Consider the following 17917-nt stretch of genomic DNA (forward strand, 5'->3'; position numbering starts at 1 on the left):
AAAGGTAACACCTGAATAAATGAGGGATACAAAGTATAATGAAAGCAGGTGCTTCCACACAGGTGTGGTTCCTGAGTTAATTGAGCATCTAATGTCCCATCCTGCTTAGGGGTTATGTATAAAAATGCAGAGTTTCCCATTATTTTGGCTACCATGGCTAGAAGAAGAGGTCTCAGTTACTTTGAAAGAGGGGTCTTAAAGGAGCATGCGCAAGCGTGTGTGTCACCAGATCTCAACCCAATTGAAAATGTATGGGAGATTATACCACCATCAACAAAACACCAAATTATGGAATTTCTCGTGGAAGAATGTCTCATCTCTCCCATAGAGTTCCATACACCTGTAGAATCTATGCCAAGGCACATTGAAGCTGTTCAGTACATTTTTTTTAATCTGCAGTAAATCTTAGCTTGCAGGTGTTTGTATAAACGTTTTAGCTTTTTAATAATAAACAATATATTTATTAGTGTCTAGGGCACATCATTGTGCTTCAGAAGTAGATAGAATTCATATAGACCCAATATAGGCTTTATCTCAATCAATGAAAAAAATCTGCTTTTCTTGTGTTCCTAAATGTTGTGTTCCTACATTTTTTTTTAGGTTGGAGGCATCGGTGCTACCAATTGATATTAATTTAGAACCCTGTGAGTGTGTAGCGTGTGTTCATTTGTGTGGATGTTTTTGCTTGTTTGGGATGCCTCAAATAGACCCGAGCCCTCAGGGATGTTTATTTTCATGCTACAATAGCAGGGAGAATCTTGGTACCCATCCACCTTTTCCTTCAGATGCGAAGAACCTAAAGTATCCATGGCTGGTAGAGTAAAAGCAGTACGAGCAAAGGAGGGGTTGGAAGATTCCAGACTGAGCCATGCTACACGTGGTGCAAAAATGCCAAGCATGTATGCCCATGTCCACTCTTCATAGGCTGTCATGTCCCCTCTCCTCTCATTCTGAGCCGGGCGTTGCGGGGAAACCCAGGACTCATACACCATGTGGGAGTGAATTACTGGGACAGCACATTGAGCTACAGGTGTGAAAATTAGGTGTGAGGTTTATGTGTGATAAATTACCAACAGGTGTGCTAATTTAAGCCACTTCCCCTCCATCCATCTTGTTCTATTTCTTCCCCTTTTCAGAGAGAGGAAAACACATTTCACTCGCAGCTTGAGAGGAATTCTGGGAGTGGAAAATACCAAATAAAAAAATTCTCCCCCAAAAAAGGGCGAAAAGAAAGAGAGAAACATAAACCACAGGGCAGAAACATAAACCACATGTTTGTGTCTTCGAGCAAGGCCAGAGAGTGATAAGATCCATTGTGTTGAGTCACCCATTAACTCTCTGTTATCCTGCTCTGGAGAGTAGTACAACCCTGTAGCACCTGCACAGACCTACATATTGGCCATACTGGCATAGCAACATGACAGAGGCAGATGCTGTATAAAACAAGGGCACCGTGCCAGTCAGTAGCTGGAAGATCATTCAGAGTGATAGGAATAGAAGTAGATCACAGAGCATGCTCTTGAGGAGATGTTCCACAGAGGGACAACTGTACATGGTTATAAATGCATCATTGTAATGAAGTTAGTTTAATCGAAATGTCAAAAATAGTCATGCTTTTTAATGGGATGTTTAAGTAATGTGATTAATGACGTTAAATAGTATTGCTGTTGCTTCTACTTTCCTCTCCTGATTGCACCATAAAGCATTTGATGGGACCTCATGTAGAGATGACACTGACTTGTCAACTGCACATCAAGGCAGTTCTCACTGCTTTTCCTTTTGCAATTCAGTTCAAATGAAGCTATGAGTCTTTCCAGTCCTTTAAAAGGAACAATCCTTCATTAATTTTCTTTATTATGCTAGAGGTATTCTTTTAAAGCTATACGTTCTGAGTTTACAATGACTATTGTTAACTAGAGTAAAAAAATATATACATTTTGGGTTAAAACAATTGTACTAAGTTAATGGGGCTTTCTAAGTTATATTCTTATAGAATCAATGGGTATATATTATTAATTAATTGAAATGACCACATCTGTAGGATATTGCAAATGCCACCTTTAATGTGACACTTCTACCGTACAGCAGGATCTCAACCAACTAGCCGACTGTTCAGAACAAAACAAGATGAGGCTCAACACAGCAAAGTGCATGTATACCTGTTTCAGCCATAATCCTGCCCCACCTCTGCCATTATCCGTCGCCAACCACACACTTGAGGTGGTGTCCAGTGCCAAAGCCCTCGGTGTGACATTCCAAGCCAACCTAAAATGGGAAACACACATCTCCGACATTACCACCAAAGGGATCCGAAGACATGATGAACCGTCTTCGCCACTTCAACCTTCCCTTGAAGACCTTCTGACAAACTACATCTGCTTTGTCAATCCAGTGCTATAGTACATCTCATATTTTTCTATTTTATATATACTTACGTAGGCCTATGTATGCTGCAATTGATTTTTTTAGCTGCAAATGTGTACAATACAAGATAAACACACACACACACACTACCGTTCAAAAGTTTAGGGTCACTTAGAAATGTCCTTGTTTTTGAAAGAAAAGCTCATTTTTGACCATTAAAATAATATCAAATTGATCAGAAATACAGTGTAGACATTGTTACTTTTGTAGCTGGAAACTGGATTTTTATGGAATATCTACATAGGCGTACAGAGACCCATTATCAGCCAACATCACTCCTGTCTTCCAATGGCACTTTGTTAGCTAATCGAAGTTCATCATTTTAAAACGCTTAATTGATCATTAGAAAACCCTTCTGCAATTTTGTTAGCACAGCTGAAAAGTGTTGTTCTAATTAAAGAAGCAATAAAACTGGCCTTTAGGCTAGTTGAGTATCTGGAGCATCAGCATTTCTGGGTTTGATTACAGGCTCAGAATGGCCAGAAACAAAGACATTTCTTCTGAAACTCATCAGTCTATTCTTCTTCTGAGAAATGAAGGCTATTCCATGTGAGAAATTACCAAGACACTGAAGATCTCATACAACGCTGTGTACTACTCCCTTCACAGAACAGCACAAATTGTCTCTAACCAGAATAGAAAGAGGAGTAGGAGGCCCCGGTGCACAACTGAGCAGAGGACAAGTGCATTGAAGTATCTAGTTTGAGAAACAGATGCCTCACAAGTCATCAACTGGCAGATTCATTAAATAGTACCCGCAAAACATCAGTCTAAACGTTAACAGTGAAGAGACGACTCCGGGATGCTGGCCTTCTAGGCAGAGTTCCTCTGTCCAGTGTCTGTGTTCTTTTCCTCATCTTAATATTTTTTTTAAATATTATTGGTCAGTCTGAGATATGGCTTTTTCTTTGCAACTCTTAATAAAATGGTCACCCAGATTAACTGTTTCTAATACAGCAAACAAAAATTTCCACTCAACTATGTCGAAGGCCTTTTCGGCATCGAGAGAGACAATGAGTGCAGGGCCTTTAACTCTGCAAAGGTGGTTTATTATATTCAAAGCACCTCACATTCTCCGTTCCAAATCTGGATTTGACAAAGCCAGTCTGATCAGGTTTAACGAGGTCTGGAACTATGACCTCCAACCTGTGCGCAAGTGTCTTAGTGATTATTTTAACATCAACTCCCAGCAAACTGATAGGTCTAAACAAAGAGCAGTTTAATGGGTTTTTGTCATTTTTTTAGTATCAGGATGCAGATTTCCACGACTTTTGAACATATCATTTAGAGCACGCATATCTCAGGCCAGAACTTCTTTGCCTTTGCCAGGAGGCATGCCCTTAATTGCCTGAGGCGGCAGGTAGCCTAGTGGTTAGAGAGTTGGGCCAGTAACCGAAAGGTTGCTGGCTTGAATCCCTGAGCTGACAAGATAAAAATGTGTCGTTCTGAACAAGGCAGTTAACCAACTGTTCCCTGGTAGTCTGTCATTGTAGATAAGAATTTGTTCTTAACTGACTTGTCTAGTTAAATAAAAGGTAAAAAAAATACTATTTAAACATTTACTTTTTCACAAACTAGGTGTAAAGGGGAGCATTTACTATTTCTATGCTCATCTGATATAGTGGGCAAGATGATCTTATTCAGATATTTTGTTTGATCTTGTACATTGTGAAGTATAAAGAGATTTATAGAAGTCGCAAAACGTATTATTGATAAGCAATGGATCATAAGTGGAGCCATCTGCCATCCTTACAGACTTAACAAATAACAGAATGAAAGATTGATTAAGTTGGTGTGCAAGTAGACGTCTTGGATGGTTACTGAACTCATAATATTTTTGCTTGGTGAAAATGCTTACATGCTTTGTATGCTCTAAATTGAGTTTGGCCTTAGCACAAGCTAGTGAATTCCAGTTTGCCTGGGTTGGTTGTTGTTTATGAAAATATTCTAAATGCTTTACTTCAGCCTCCAATTTTTCCCTATTTTCAATTCTAAGCTTCTTGATCAGAGGGGCTTGAGAAATGATATGAACCGTTATGGTTACTTTAGCAGCATCCCAGATTGTTGCAGCTGAGACAGGAGAGAGTAGATTGTCGAGCCAATAATAGTGATAATTTGTCTTATCACAGAGCAGAATCCTTCAATGTTAAGCAGGGACGTATTAAGTCTCCAAAATCTCATTTTGGGGATTGTTTTGCAAATTTCAATAGTTATATACACTGGGGCATGGTCAGAAATTACTATAGAACCAATAGCACATGACTGGACAACATGCATGTAAGTAGAGGGCATAAACAAATAGCCCAATCTAGAATATGAATTATGGGGTCTTGAGTAAAAGTATAGTCTCTGACATTAGGATTTAGCTCGCTCCATACATCTATTAAACCAGATGAATCACGAACATTTCTGAGAGCATTTGAGGCTCTATTATTTGAGACTGGAGCAGTTGATGATTTATCCAATTCACCCAAAGTACAATTGAAATCTCCTGAAATAAACGCAAGTCCATTGCAGTGTTGATTTAAATAATGAAATAATGCCAGACATACAGTCTGTATTCGGGCCATATACATTTAGTATAGTAGTATGTTGATATACAGTATATTACCTGTAATCAAAATAAATCATGCTTCAGGGTCTGTATCTTGGTGCTCAAATATAAATGGGACATGTTTGGTTTAAAGAAGAAAAGTACACCTGGCCCACCCAGTCCCTCTTCAACTTATCATGTTCTGTTAAATGGGTCTCCTGTAGCATAGCAATTGAAACCATTTCCTTTTTTAAGAATGTTAGAATTTTCTTCCTCTTGACCACATGCTTACTGCCCCAAACATTCCAGGAGACTGGTTTAAATGAACTGTTTATGTTACAGTAGTATTAAAGAATAACTTAACCCAGACCGAGTAGTGTATAACAAAAACAAAACAATAATAAAACATTTGTGTAACCCTAAACTAAAATACAACATAAAAATACAATTTAGAAAAACCCCATTGCTGAGTCCCCAAATGACAGACCCCCAAAACAGTACCTACCCTGTTTTCTGTCACATTACTAAAATCCCACTAAGAGTTTTTAATCAAAAACAAAGTTTCACTATGTCCTATGTTGAATAAAGGGGAATTAACATAGGTCTGTGGACATGTGGATGAAAAATGAATAACCTAAAATGTTCAATTGTCCTAAGCATTAGCGCTATTGTACTCACATGCACTTAACCGAACACACACACACCATAGTCACATGTAGCCTAGCCTATAATTAATAAATAAATAAAAATACAAATTGCGGTCCTGAAGTAAAATGAACATAGCCTAGTAATTACGCCCCTTTGTCTACCTTGACGCCCAACTAAAGGAGCAAATTAACAGGAACGTCATAGAACGTCTTATTCATTCATGAAAAAAAAAATGAAAAAGAACCTCAGTTCTATAAATGAAAAGCTTAGTTACATTTCACCATAACGCTTATTAACTATTACTTTGTATAACATGGCATGGTAGACAGTTCCATCCTGAGGTAGTCAGCCTATCTATATGCGGTGCATGGACTGGGCAAATAAAAGTTACTCACGTTCACGTCCATAAACTGACCATGTGTGCACCCTAATAACATACCTTTCAGTGGACCAGCATTGCTCTGGGAGGGTGACCGGGCTGTGGGTTTGCCGCTAAAGTGTGATGCGCCCTGTCGATGACTGGGGGCCTGTCAAACGTCTCTCCGCCGAGGATGTCTTGCAGGAAAGAGGCCATGAACTCGGTAGGATTGCGCCCTTCCGTCCCCTCTGGGATTTCGACCACACGTATGTTCTGTCTCTGGGAATGGTTTTCCTGTTCATCTAGACTAGCTTTACGTTCTCGGAGGTAAGCTCGTCGTTTTTGGTCTCCAATTCGGTAAGCCGTTTATTGATGACGGTCTACGACATTTCCCGTCCACGTCTTTACTTAGCCATGTTGAAACCACCAAGGAGTTCTCTTCAATCTGAGAAACCAACTGCCTGTGTAACTGAGCAGTCCGTTTTTACTACATCTCTGCTATGCTCACCTCAGGTCGTCATTGCAAATAACAATCTGTTGTTAAATGTCTTACCTGTATACAAAAGTTTAAAAATCTAAGTATAGGGTTGACTACGAGTCAGGCCTTGAGTAAAATATGCTTTTCATTAATGAGGACCAATGGCCTCTTTATGAAGAGTATGTTAATAAAATCTTGACAGTTGTGTGGTGACACAGTTTGAATTCTAAAAGGGAAAGGGCTTTTAAGGACTGAGTGGACTTGGTCAAGGGAGTGGCTTCAGAGAGATGAGAGTATTTGATTGAGTCATGGTTTGTTTGAGTAATTGATTGATTGAGTGAGGGAGGGAGGGAGGCCAAAGCCAGAAAGAAGCTGTGCTGAGGCCTACTGTAGGCCAGGAGTCTTCAGCTTGTGGCCTGCAGGCCAAATCCGCCCCACAAGCCAATTAATGTGGCCTGCCAAGGATGTGTATCCACCTGACATTGAGTCAGTGATTGTTTCTGTGTCATTTTTCTCTGCATGGAAATGGGCACACATGCTAGGTACAGGCCGTGCCACAACTCTTTATGCCCACCCTATTCCCTATTATAAGCTCTAGGTTCCTACTCCTATAGCTGCCTGTTTTCCCCATTGCTTTGGAGATCTCTAGCTCCTTTCAAGTGATGTGATCAAATCTCTCCGCGCCTGCCTTGTCTTGCCTGCCGTGTCTTGCCTTGCCTTGCCTGGTGGGTCTGTGTCACAGGAACACTTTGGCTATAATAATAAGTCTGAAAACAAATGTGTTTGCTCAGACACATGCTGCAAAATCATTATAAGCAGCAGAATTGTCCTAAATTATAAACATGTGCATACAGTACGATCTGTTAAAGTAAACTCTGAAAAAAAACATAGATCCTAAATCCTGACTCTTTCCAGCTGGAAAGGAGTCGGAGCCGAGTCCAACATATTTTCTGCTAAATTGGAACAGAAATGTACCTTCAGCGCATAGGGCTGGTGTGCCCCCCCCTCCCCCTTTCCATGTACCGACTTTAACAAGCTAGAACAATGTGTAGCCGTTCCGGGGGCTGGTTAACATTGTGTGGATGGTCTGTGAGTTTTACAGTGTAGAATTGGCTGTTCAGCCTCTCGCTGCTACAGCGTAAGCCTCAAGGGTTACGTGGTTTGAAGAGGGATACAACGAGCGGTCGTGTCTCCAAGTTCGATACGAGGCCAGCCTGTTGGTGGTTGTGATGGTGTCCCGCACATCTCTCGCCCAGGGGTGGCACATCCAGACCCACTGAAATGAGAGGGATATGACTTCTCTCTCTCTCTCTCTCTTAGACTGAATAACAGTAAGCTTATACCATCATTGCGGGTAAAAAAAAAAATACAATAATCGCCTAGTTGCTATGAAGAAAAGTCCACATATATAGTTCTGTTGGCGAATGTTCTTCTCACCACATAAGAAGAGAGAACCTCCTAACCAGGCTGTGGCTTTGTGACTTATGAGGCCTGAGGTTTCCCTGCACCATGTCCTCCCTCGCCATTTGCATCCAATATCAATGAATCCATACATTTATGTAAAGTAATGTAAACTCTTTCAAAACTCTGGTTAGCTACTAGAGATCTAGTTATCCTAGCGTTATTAGATTGACATACCAGGGCCCTCCTGGAGTAGATAAGGAGACATATAAGAATATAACCTCTTGTGTTATGTTTGGTGCGTTTGACCCTGAATCCCCTGTACTGTATCATTAGCACAAGCTTCCCAGTCACAACAGTTCTAGTAAGGGTTTTCCCCCTCTACAGAGAAACATTAGTCATTAATCAGACCCTGAGTGAGTTTTGATGCATAGCAGCTTTAGTTACTCACTTAAAGAAAACCTGATGATGAGAGAGAATGGACCCTGGCCCCGGCAACCCTCTTCCTCTGCCCTCTCATGACCTCCCATCTATCCCTGCCTTTACACAACTTCAACAAATGGGATCAACAGTAAATGAGCCCTAGTAATGTGGGCGGGATGCTCCCTTTTACTTTTCCAACCCTGGCGGTGGATGGATCGAGGGGTGACTCAGTGTGTGATTCCTACAGGGAACAATCAAAGTTCTCACATAAAAGAAACACCAAAAACGGATCTGCAATTTGCCTTATTATGGTTTATAAGTTACAGAAAGTTATAATGAGTCAGTGTGGTTGATGATGTCATGGAGAGCGGTAGGTGCGTGAGAGGCAGGAGGTGGTTGGCTCAGACCAGGCCCGGCTAACTCCCCTGCCTGCATGTGGGGCTTTGGCAGCTGCCGGTGATACCCATTACGCTTGTTTCAGAGTTGTTAAACGTACCTGAGACAGACTGTGTTCCTGCTGGATCTCACCATGGGCCGAATTGCTCCTGAGCTGCATTCCAAACAAACCTCCCAACAACAGCACCGCTGCCCTGCTGAATGAAACCGCTACCCTCCAAACATGTTGTCATAACTCACATTATGGGCCTGTGTTTTGCATGAATGGAGGACCAAAGCTTTGTGTTCACCTGAATGAACTAGAATATCTCCCCCCAAAGTGGGCAGTGCAACTGGAACACTGTTGGAGGAACATGTTGCCGATCAGTTTAAGTTTGTTTCACCAGAACTGTGGATAAAATGGAGTCTCATTGAAGCCCAGAGAGAGAGAGAGAGAGAGTTAAATGAAGAATGATTATTGCTCAACCCAAGCAATTGATTTGTAGAAACTTATCAGGACTTCCCAGCAACACAAAAACACCGCACATATTGGTTCAGTTGAGAAACTTAGCATCGTAGAATTGAGGCTGCCAATAAATACAGTGGAGGACTTCAGATATATGTTAAATTGCTCGCTGCATATCTCACACTGGCACATACAAGGAGAACCCTCAAACCCACTACCACAAACAAATAGATGTCTGTGGCAGGGGGGTTTCTCACATGATCTACTGTATGTGGTGTCAGTAGAAAACCAATATTAACTAGCAGCTATATGTCAGTCCCATTTCACTATACAACCGTCACACTTCAAATGATTTGTAATATTTGTCTTGTCTGCTTGGTTAGCTTGCTGTGCTAAGGAACCATTGTGGTGGTGTCTTCTCCAGTGATGTTCAAAGGGCCCCTGGTTTTGTAAATACAATACTTGAGGCACAGAGGGATCATTAGATAACCATCAGAAGTGGGGACTGCAGAGATGTTTTGTTTTTTAAGTCCTATTTATTCTGTGGTTGAAACTGTAAACTATGTTGGTTGATCATGGAGAGGGAGTAGTATTTCTAATGGTGTGTTCACTGCTCACATTCTCTCTCTCCACAGTAAAAAAAAAAAGAAAACTGTGTTCTATGGCATCCATAATCTCACGATGACCATTACTGCTAGGCCTATGGTGATGAAAGATGAAATGAAAGAGCTGAGCTACTACAGATGCCTTGAAAAAAATCTAGTATGTGAACATGTCAAAATATGGTTTGCATAGTTGATTGGTTGGTTTCAAATGTTTCTGCTGTTCGGGAAAACTATTTATGTACAATGTCAACTGCTGCCTATAACTTAGAGTGTTGCAAATTCACACAACATACCATCGCTGTGTGTTTAAGAGTGATCAGGTGCCAAATTAGTTTATGGTGCTGTAATTTTCAGAGAGCCCGAAATTCCTCCAGACCGATGCACTTTTGATCGTCTCTTCCCTAGTGTGACTTGAAAACATGGCTATAGATGCTGTTTACACACCAAAGCCGAATGGCTTTCACGGTTTCGGTTGGAGGCACTGTAGCATGCGAGCTAAGGTAGTAGAGGCTTCTCTTTTGATATCTATCTGATTGCTTCACCATGGATCGATCTCCCCATTGGCATAGTGCCTCTGTCTACAATGCACTGAACATATTCCTCTAGAACAGTGGTTCCCAAACGTTTTATAGTCCCGTACCCCTTCAAACATTCAACCTCCAACTGCGTACCCCCTCTAGCACCGGGGTAAGCACACTCCCAAATGTTTTTTTGTTGTTGCCATTTTAAGCCTGCCACACACACTATACAATACATTTATTAAACATAAGAATGAGTGAGTTGTTGTCACAACCCGGCTCGTGGGAAGTGACAAAGAGCTCTCATAGGACCAGGGCACTAATAATAAATATAATAATAATACTTTTGCTCTTTATTTAACCATCTTACATATAAAACCTTATTTGGGGCGGCAGGTAGCCTAGTGGTTAGAGCATTGGGCCAGTAACCAAAAGGTTGCTAGATCGAATCCCCAAGCTGACAAGGTAAACATCTGTCATTCTGCCCCCAAACAAAGCAGTTAACCCTGTTCCTAGGCCGTCATTGTAAATAAGAATTTGTTCTTAACTGACTTGCCTAGTTAGATAAAGGTTAAGAAATAAATTGTTAATTGTTAATGTAGGGTATGTAAACATTATATTAGGTAGCATTGTTTAAAGTGGCTAGTGATATATTTTACATCATTTCCCATCAATTCCCATTATTAAAGTGGCTGGAGTTGAGTCAGTGTCAGTGTCAGTGTGTTGGCAGCAGCCACTCAATGTTAGTGGTGGCTGTTTAACAGTCTGATGGCCTTGAGATAGAAGCTGTTTTTCAGTCTCTCGGTCCCAGCTTTGATGCACCTGTACTGACCTCACCTTCTGGATGATAGCGGGGTGAACAGGCAGTGGCTCGGGTGGTTGTTGTCCTTGATGATCTTTATGGCCTTCCTGTAACATCGGGTGGTGTAGGTGTCCTGGAGGGCAGGTAGTTTGCCCCCGGTGATGCGTTGTGCAGGCCTCACTACCCTCTGGAGAGCCTTACGGTTGTGGGCGGAGCAGTTGCCGTACCAGGCGGTGATACAGCCCGCCAGGATGCTCTCGATTGTACATCTGTAGAAGTTTGTGTGCTTTTGGTGAGAAGCCAAATTTCTTCAGCCTCCTGAGGGGTGTGGGTGGACCAATTCAGTTTGTCTGTGATGTGTATGCCGAGGAACTTAACTTGCTACCCTCTCCACTACTGTTCCATCGATGTGGATAGGGGGGTGTTCCCTCTGCTGTTTCCTGAAGTCCACAATCATCTCCTTAGTTTTGTTGACGTTGAGTGTGAGGTTATTTTCCTGACACCACACTCCGAGGGCCCTCACCTCCTCCCTGTAGGCCGTCTCGTCGTTGTTGGTAATCAAGCCTACCACTGTTGTGTCGTCCGCAAACTTGATGATTGAGTTGGAGGCGTGCGTGGCCACGCAGTCGTGGGTGAAAAGGGAGTACAGGAGAGGGCTCAGAATGCACCCTTGTGGGGCCCCAGTGTTGAGGATCAGCGGGGTGGAGATGTTGTTGCCTACCCTCACCACCTGGGGGCGGCCCGTCAGGAAGTCCAGTACCCAGTTGCACAGGGCGGGGTCGAGACCCAGGGTCTCGAGCTTGATGACGAGCTTAGAGGGTACTATGGTGTTAAATGCGGAGCTGTAGTCGATGAACAGCATTCTCACATAGGTATTCCTCTTGTCCAGATGGGTTAGGGCAGTGTGGTTGAGATTGCATCGTCTGTGGACCTATTTGGGCGGTAAGCAAATTGGAGTGGGTCTAGGGTGTCAGGTAGGGTGGAGGTGATATGGTCCTTGACTAGTCTCTCAAAGCACTTCATGATGACGGAAGTGAGTGCTACGGGGCGGTAGTCGTTTAGCTCAGTTACCTTAGCTTTCTTGGGAACAGGAACAATGGTGGCCCTCTTGAAGCATGTGGGAACAGCAGACTGGGATAGGGATTGATTGAATATGTCCGTAAACACACCAGCCAGCTGGTCTGCGCATGCTCTGAGGGCGCGGCTGGGGATGCCGTCTGGGCCTGCAGCCTTGCGAGGGTTAACACGTTTAAATGTTTTACTCACCTCGGCTACAGTGAAGGAGAGGCTGCATGTTTTGGTTGCAGGCCGTGTCAGTGGCATTGTATTGTCCTCAAAGCGGGCAAAAAAGTTATTTAGTCTGCCTGGGAGCAAGACATCCTGGTCCGTGACGGGGCTGGTTTTCTTTTTGTAATCCGTGATTGACTGTAGACCCTGCCACATACCTCTTGTGTCTGAGCCGTTGAATTGAGATTCTACTTTGTCTCTATACTGACGCTTAGCTTGTTTGATTGCCTTGCGGAGGGAATAGCTACACTGTTTGTATTCGGTCATGTTACCGGTCACCTTTCCCTGATTAAAAGCAGTGGTTTCAGTTTCACGCGAATGCTGCCATCAATCCACGGTTTCTGGTTTGGGAATGTTTTAATCGTTGCTATGGGAACGACATCTTCAACGCACGTTCTAATGAACTTGCACACCGAATCAGCGTATTCGTCAATGTTGTTGTCTGACGCAATACGAAACATATCCCAGTCAACGTGATGGAAGCAGTCTTGGAGTGTGGAATCAGATTGGTCGGACCAGCGTTGAACAGACCTCAGCGTGGGAGCTTCTTGTTTTAGTTTCTGTCTGTAGGCAGGGATCAACAAAATGGAGTCGTGGTCAGCTTTTCCGAAAGGAGGGCGGGGCAGGGCCTTATATGCGTTGCGGAAGTTAGAATAGCAGTGATTCAAGGTTTTGCCAGCCCTGGTTGCGCAATCGATATGCTGATACAATTTAGGGAGTCTTGTTTTCAGATTAGCCTTGTTAAAATCCCCAGCTACAATGAATGCAGCCTCCGGATGTATGGATTCCAGTTTGCAAAGAGTCAAATAAAGTTCGTTCAGAGCCATCGATGTGTCTGCTTGGGGGGAATATATTATATACGGCTATACGGCTGTGATTATAATCGAAGAGAATTCCCTTGGTAGATAATGCGGTCGACATTTGATTGTGAGGAATTCTAAATCAGGTGAACAGAAGGACTTGAGTTCCTGTATGCTTTTGTGACCACACCACGTCTCGTTAGCCATAAGGCATATGCCCCCGCCCCTCTTCTTACCAGAAAGATGTTTGTTTCTGTCGGCGCGATGCGTGGAGAAACCAGCTGGCTGCACCGACTCCGATAGCGTCTCTCCAGTGAGCCATGTTTCCGTGAAGCAAAGAACGTTACAGTCTCTGATGTCCCTCTGGAATGCTACCCTTGCTCGGATTTCATCAACCTTGTTGTCAAGAGACTGGACATTGGCGAGAAGTATACTGGGGAGTGGCGCACGATGTGCCCGTCTCCGGAGTCTGACCAGAAGACCGCTACGAAGGTTTCATCGAGTTATAAGATAGAATTTTTGCACATATAACACACTGTGGCTGAGGAAAGGCACTAATCCCAATATAAGTGAACCCCAAATCAATATACTGTAGTTCTCGTCATTTTTTTTTTGCCTCTTCGATGGTCCAACATCCCTGTCTGTCCCTGTCTGTTGTTCGGTGCGTTCCCGGGTAAGGGGGCAGTAGCTCTTCAGATGCATCAGACATCACAACTGTCAGTGTCCATGCTAGCTGGGCTAACAAATGTAGAATTACTGATGCTAGCTTTGGATGTGCTCGTGGGAGCAGAACAACTTGTGTCGTCGACAAGTGCAGGTGTAGTATTGCTGGTAGTAGCAGTACTACGAGTAGAGCTGGTATGTGTCTCTATGGACGCGGGCCTTAATTTAAAAAAAAAAAACATTTATCCATTTTCGAGCAAACGGAATGAGCAACAGCTAAGTTTGGCTACATTCGGACTGTTTGTGGAATTCCCTCTAGAGAGTAACGGTTAATGTGATTGGATGTTCATTATGTGACTAGGCTACCTGTATTTGACATTGTGTTGTTATTTCGCTGAATACTAGATGGCTTCATTTTATTTTTGGCAGTGAAACGAGGCTACTCAGGCGAGAGAAAAAAACTCACCCAAATGTAAATATATGCTTTTTAATTAACAAAAATGAATCACATTTTTATTTGGTGTACCCCCGACGGCATTGCTCGTACCCCTGGGGTGTTGATTTTCTAACCTTTGTTTATTGGAATTTTTGAAGGATATTGTTGGTTTTCTGGACGAATATTGTATCTTGACCATATGTTCCTGCTAAATATCCAGGTCAATGTAGGCATGAGATTGGCGAGAACTCGTTTAGACACCTTGTCGTCCTTAGAAAGCAAAACTGTTTTCCTTTTTTGAGCTTGTTTCATGTTTGGTTCACATCGATGTCTGAGAATTGATGAATGACTGAAACCAGCTGGCAATATTGATGTTTGAATGTGTTTGACACCGCTCCAGTAGGTTTAGTTGAGTTGGACAGGGCCACTCCAAACAGGCAGACGGACGGACAGACTTAATAATTGCCTCCCTTCTGACATACCTGTGGGCTGTGCTTTGAATGCGCTCCAGACTTCGACCTGATCCAAAGAAGTCTCCAAAGAACAGTTACCAAACAAATTCTCACTCGCCTGGAGAGTGTTTCCTTCCTTCTTTCCATTTCTAACTGTAGGATGTGGGATCTGCATCGGATCCGAACAGTGTTGTTATCCTTCATCAGCATGTGTTGCAAGATTAGCAACGAGCAACATTTTTTTTTCAACAGGATCAAAGAGGAAAGGCATGGAGTGTGAGCCAGAGATGTGATTCGCTGATTGATTGACCAGTGGGCTGAGGTGATCAGGCATAATGAACGCACAGTTAAATGGCGGCTAATAGAAGGCAGCAGGCATATTAGTTATCAACCACTAAAAAGAGGTGAGCCAGAGGCGCACCGCTGGTCAGATCAAGTGAGTAACTAACCCGCCCAGATGCCTAAAGATCGGGACATGCTTTGTGATAGTAGTGCCCCGCATTCGCCACTGTTAGATCCCAGAACCCCTTCTCTCCCAATGGGTGGGAAATGAACTCGCTAACTTCTCACAATTTTCATCTTCATTCTAAGCCCGGTTTCCCCTACTCTCAACGCTGTGTGTTAGCAATCATGTTTGGATAGGGTTTGGGAAAGGGGAGTACATTTGGCCAATTTACAGTGGATGTCAGGTCAATGTAAACATGCCCAGAGTGTATATTCTACATTAATGTATGGCTGTGTGAGGCGATGAGGAAGAAAAATACCCCCGTTTATTTTCTCTTTATGGAGAGATTGACAGCATGAAGCCAGATATACAGTGAACATCAAAAGTACTAGAACAGTGACACATACATATTTTTGGTCTCTGTACTCCAGCACTTTGGATTTGAAATTATACAATGTCTATGAGGTCAAAGTGCAGACTGTCAGCTTTAATTTAAGGGTATTTTTAATCCATATCAGGTGAACCGTTTAGAAATTACAGCACTTTTTGCACAAAGTCCCCCCATTTTAAGGGACCAAAGTATTGAGACAAATTCACTTATATATGTAGTCAAAAGTTTAGTATTTGGTCCCATATTTCTAGCACGCAATGATTACATCAAGCTTGTGACTTTACAAACTTGTTGGATGCATTTTGCTGTTTGTTTTGGTTGTGTTTCAGATTATTTTGTGCCCGATATAAATTAATGGTAAGTAATGTATTGTGTCATTTTGGGTTAAATTTTATCGTAAATAAGAATAGAATATCTTTCTAAACGCTTTTACATGAATGTGGATGCTAACATGATTGTGAATTGTGAATAATTATGAGTGAGAAGGTTACAGAGGCATAAATATCCTACCCTGTAAAAAATGCTAGCCTTCTCTGTTATTCTAATGGTGAGAGGTTAGCATGTTTGTGCTTCTGTAACTACTATTCACGATTCATTCAGGACTATCCATAATCATGGTTAGCGTCCACATGAATGTAGAAGTGTTTAAAAACATCATGTTTTATTATTTACAATAAAGGGGATTCCAAAATGACACAATAATACATTATTTACCATTTCATTTCTATTGGATAAAAAATTATCTGAAGCACAATCAAAAGAAACAGAAAATGCATCCAACAAGCTTGTGGAGTCAGAAGCTTGACGTAATCATTGTGTGCTCGGAATATGGGACCAAATACTAAACGTTTGACTAATTTAATACACCAATAAGTGAATGTATCCCAATACTTTTGGTCCCCTAAAATGTGGGGACTATGTACAAAAAGTGCTGTAATTTCTAAACAGTTCACCTAATGTGGACCACACTTCAAATTAAAGCTGACAGTCTACACTTTAACCTCATAGTCATTGTGTCATTTCAAATCCAAAGTGTTAACGTACAGAGTCAAATAAACAACACAATTGTCACTGTCCCAAGACTTTTGGAGCTCGCTGTATATTGTCCAAGAATATTACTTTGAATATCATTACGTTATCTTTGAAAATGACATCAACTTCCCATATAATTTCTCTGTCAGAGTACACAGAAGCAGGTTGGGTTTTAACGTCCTGAAGCGAAAGAAGAAAAAGAGGACGGCCTGTTTAGATTTAGATGTTAGAGTACGTGGCTGCAATGAATCCGATCTTCTCACAGTTCGGAAATATCTTGAAATGTGCTATCTGTCTGACATATTGAGGTCTCTGTTCGTTGCTGAGTGAGTAGTCGTGCAGTATGGAGATGAGCAATCAGTGATGAATAGGCCACTGAGTGCATTGGGTGCTAATCTGGACGTGATCGACGAGGTGTCGGGGTGAACTTAATCCCTGGAGACGATCACAGACACACTCTGATTAACACTAAATCTGTGTCTCTACTCTCCATCTCGCCACTCTCCAACACAGATTGTGTGTGTGTGTGTGTGTGTGTGTGTGTACACGCGCGCGCCAGGCGGGTCTTCTCTGTAAATCCTCAGTACTCTGCTTCAGTCTTCGAACACTGTGGTGGAAGAGTGAACCCCATGTCAAGCACTGACATCTCCTTGCTGCTGCTTCTCATGTGATTACACACTGCTGTTATAGTTCCACTCAGCAATTTCTTGTTGTCTTTAAACGGATTGGAGAAATGTAATGTGCGAATTCATGGCCAACGGAGAAACATGCTCTGCTCAGTCTCCCACAGTTGACTTCTCCTCTATGATGTGTTATTAAGCACTGTGGTAGGTTGCCCATTCGGTGGGAGCTGTTACCCTATATCAGCCTGTGATATTTAAAAACTTGGCTCCGATCGATAGCGGTGTCTCTCGTTTGCAGCTATTGTGTTCGCCCAAGGACATTTTCTTGTAAAAGGGATCGCTACGGAGTTTATATTAAGAGACGCTTATTGTGGAATGGACTGGCTGTTACTGGCTCCTTTGTCCTCCGCCGGCAACTCGATCCGGGCCCATAGTCAATGTGGTTTGGGGCTTTCATCGGCTGTCTCAGCACAGCGTCAATACAGTTCTTAGAAGGGCCAGTTCTGACCAGAATTAATGCAATATTCACGTTCAAAACCAATCACGATTCAAAGTTGCAGACGGGATCCAAAGAGTGCATGAATGACAAATTGCTGAATGAGACGGATTTCCTACAAATTAGAAAATATCTTTGTTACATATCTGTTACTATTGTTTGGCTTATATTGTGTGATGGACTTTTCAACTGCTGACTTTTCCCCTCTGGTTTAGTCTGTTGCCTCAAGTGTACCTTTGTCCTCAGCTCTGAGGCCATCTA

The 17917-nt window shown here is 42.4% G+C and overlaps 1 protein-coding gene across 1 annotated transcript in view; it reads left to right on the top strand.

The window, feature by feature from the left end:
• The window catches only part of LOC112222576 (R-spondin-2), an 82510-nt gene that overhangs the window by 18294 nt on the left and 46299 nt on the right, over positions 1–17917 (top strand). The gene's annotated exons all lie outside the window — the stretch shown is intronic.

Source organism: Oncorhynchus tshawytscha, linkage group LG23 (genome assembly GCF_018296145.1).
Source record: "Oncorhynchus tshawytscha isolate Ot180627B linkage group LG23, Otsh_v2.0, whole genome shotgun sequence".
In the NCBI taxonomy this organism is placed as follows: domain Eukaryota; kingdom Metazoa; phylum Chordata; class Actinopteri; order Salmoniformes; family Salmonidae; genus Oncorhynchus; species Oncorhynchus tshawytscha.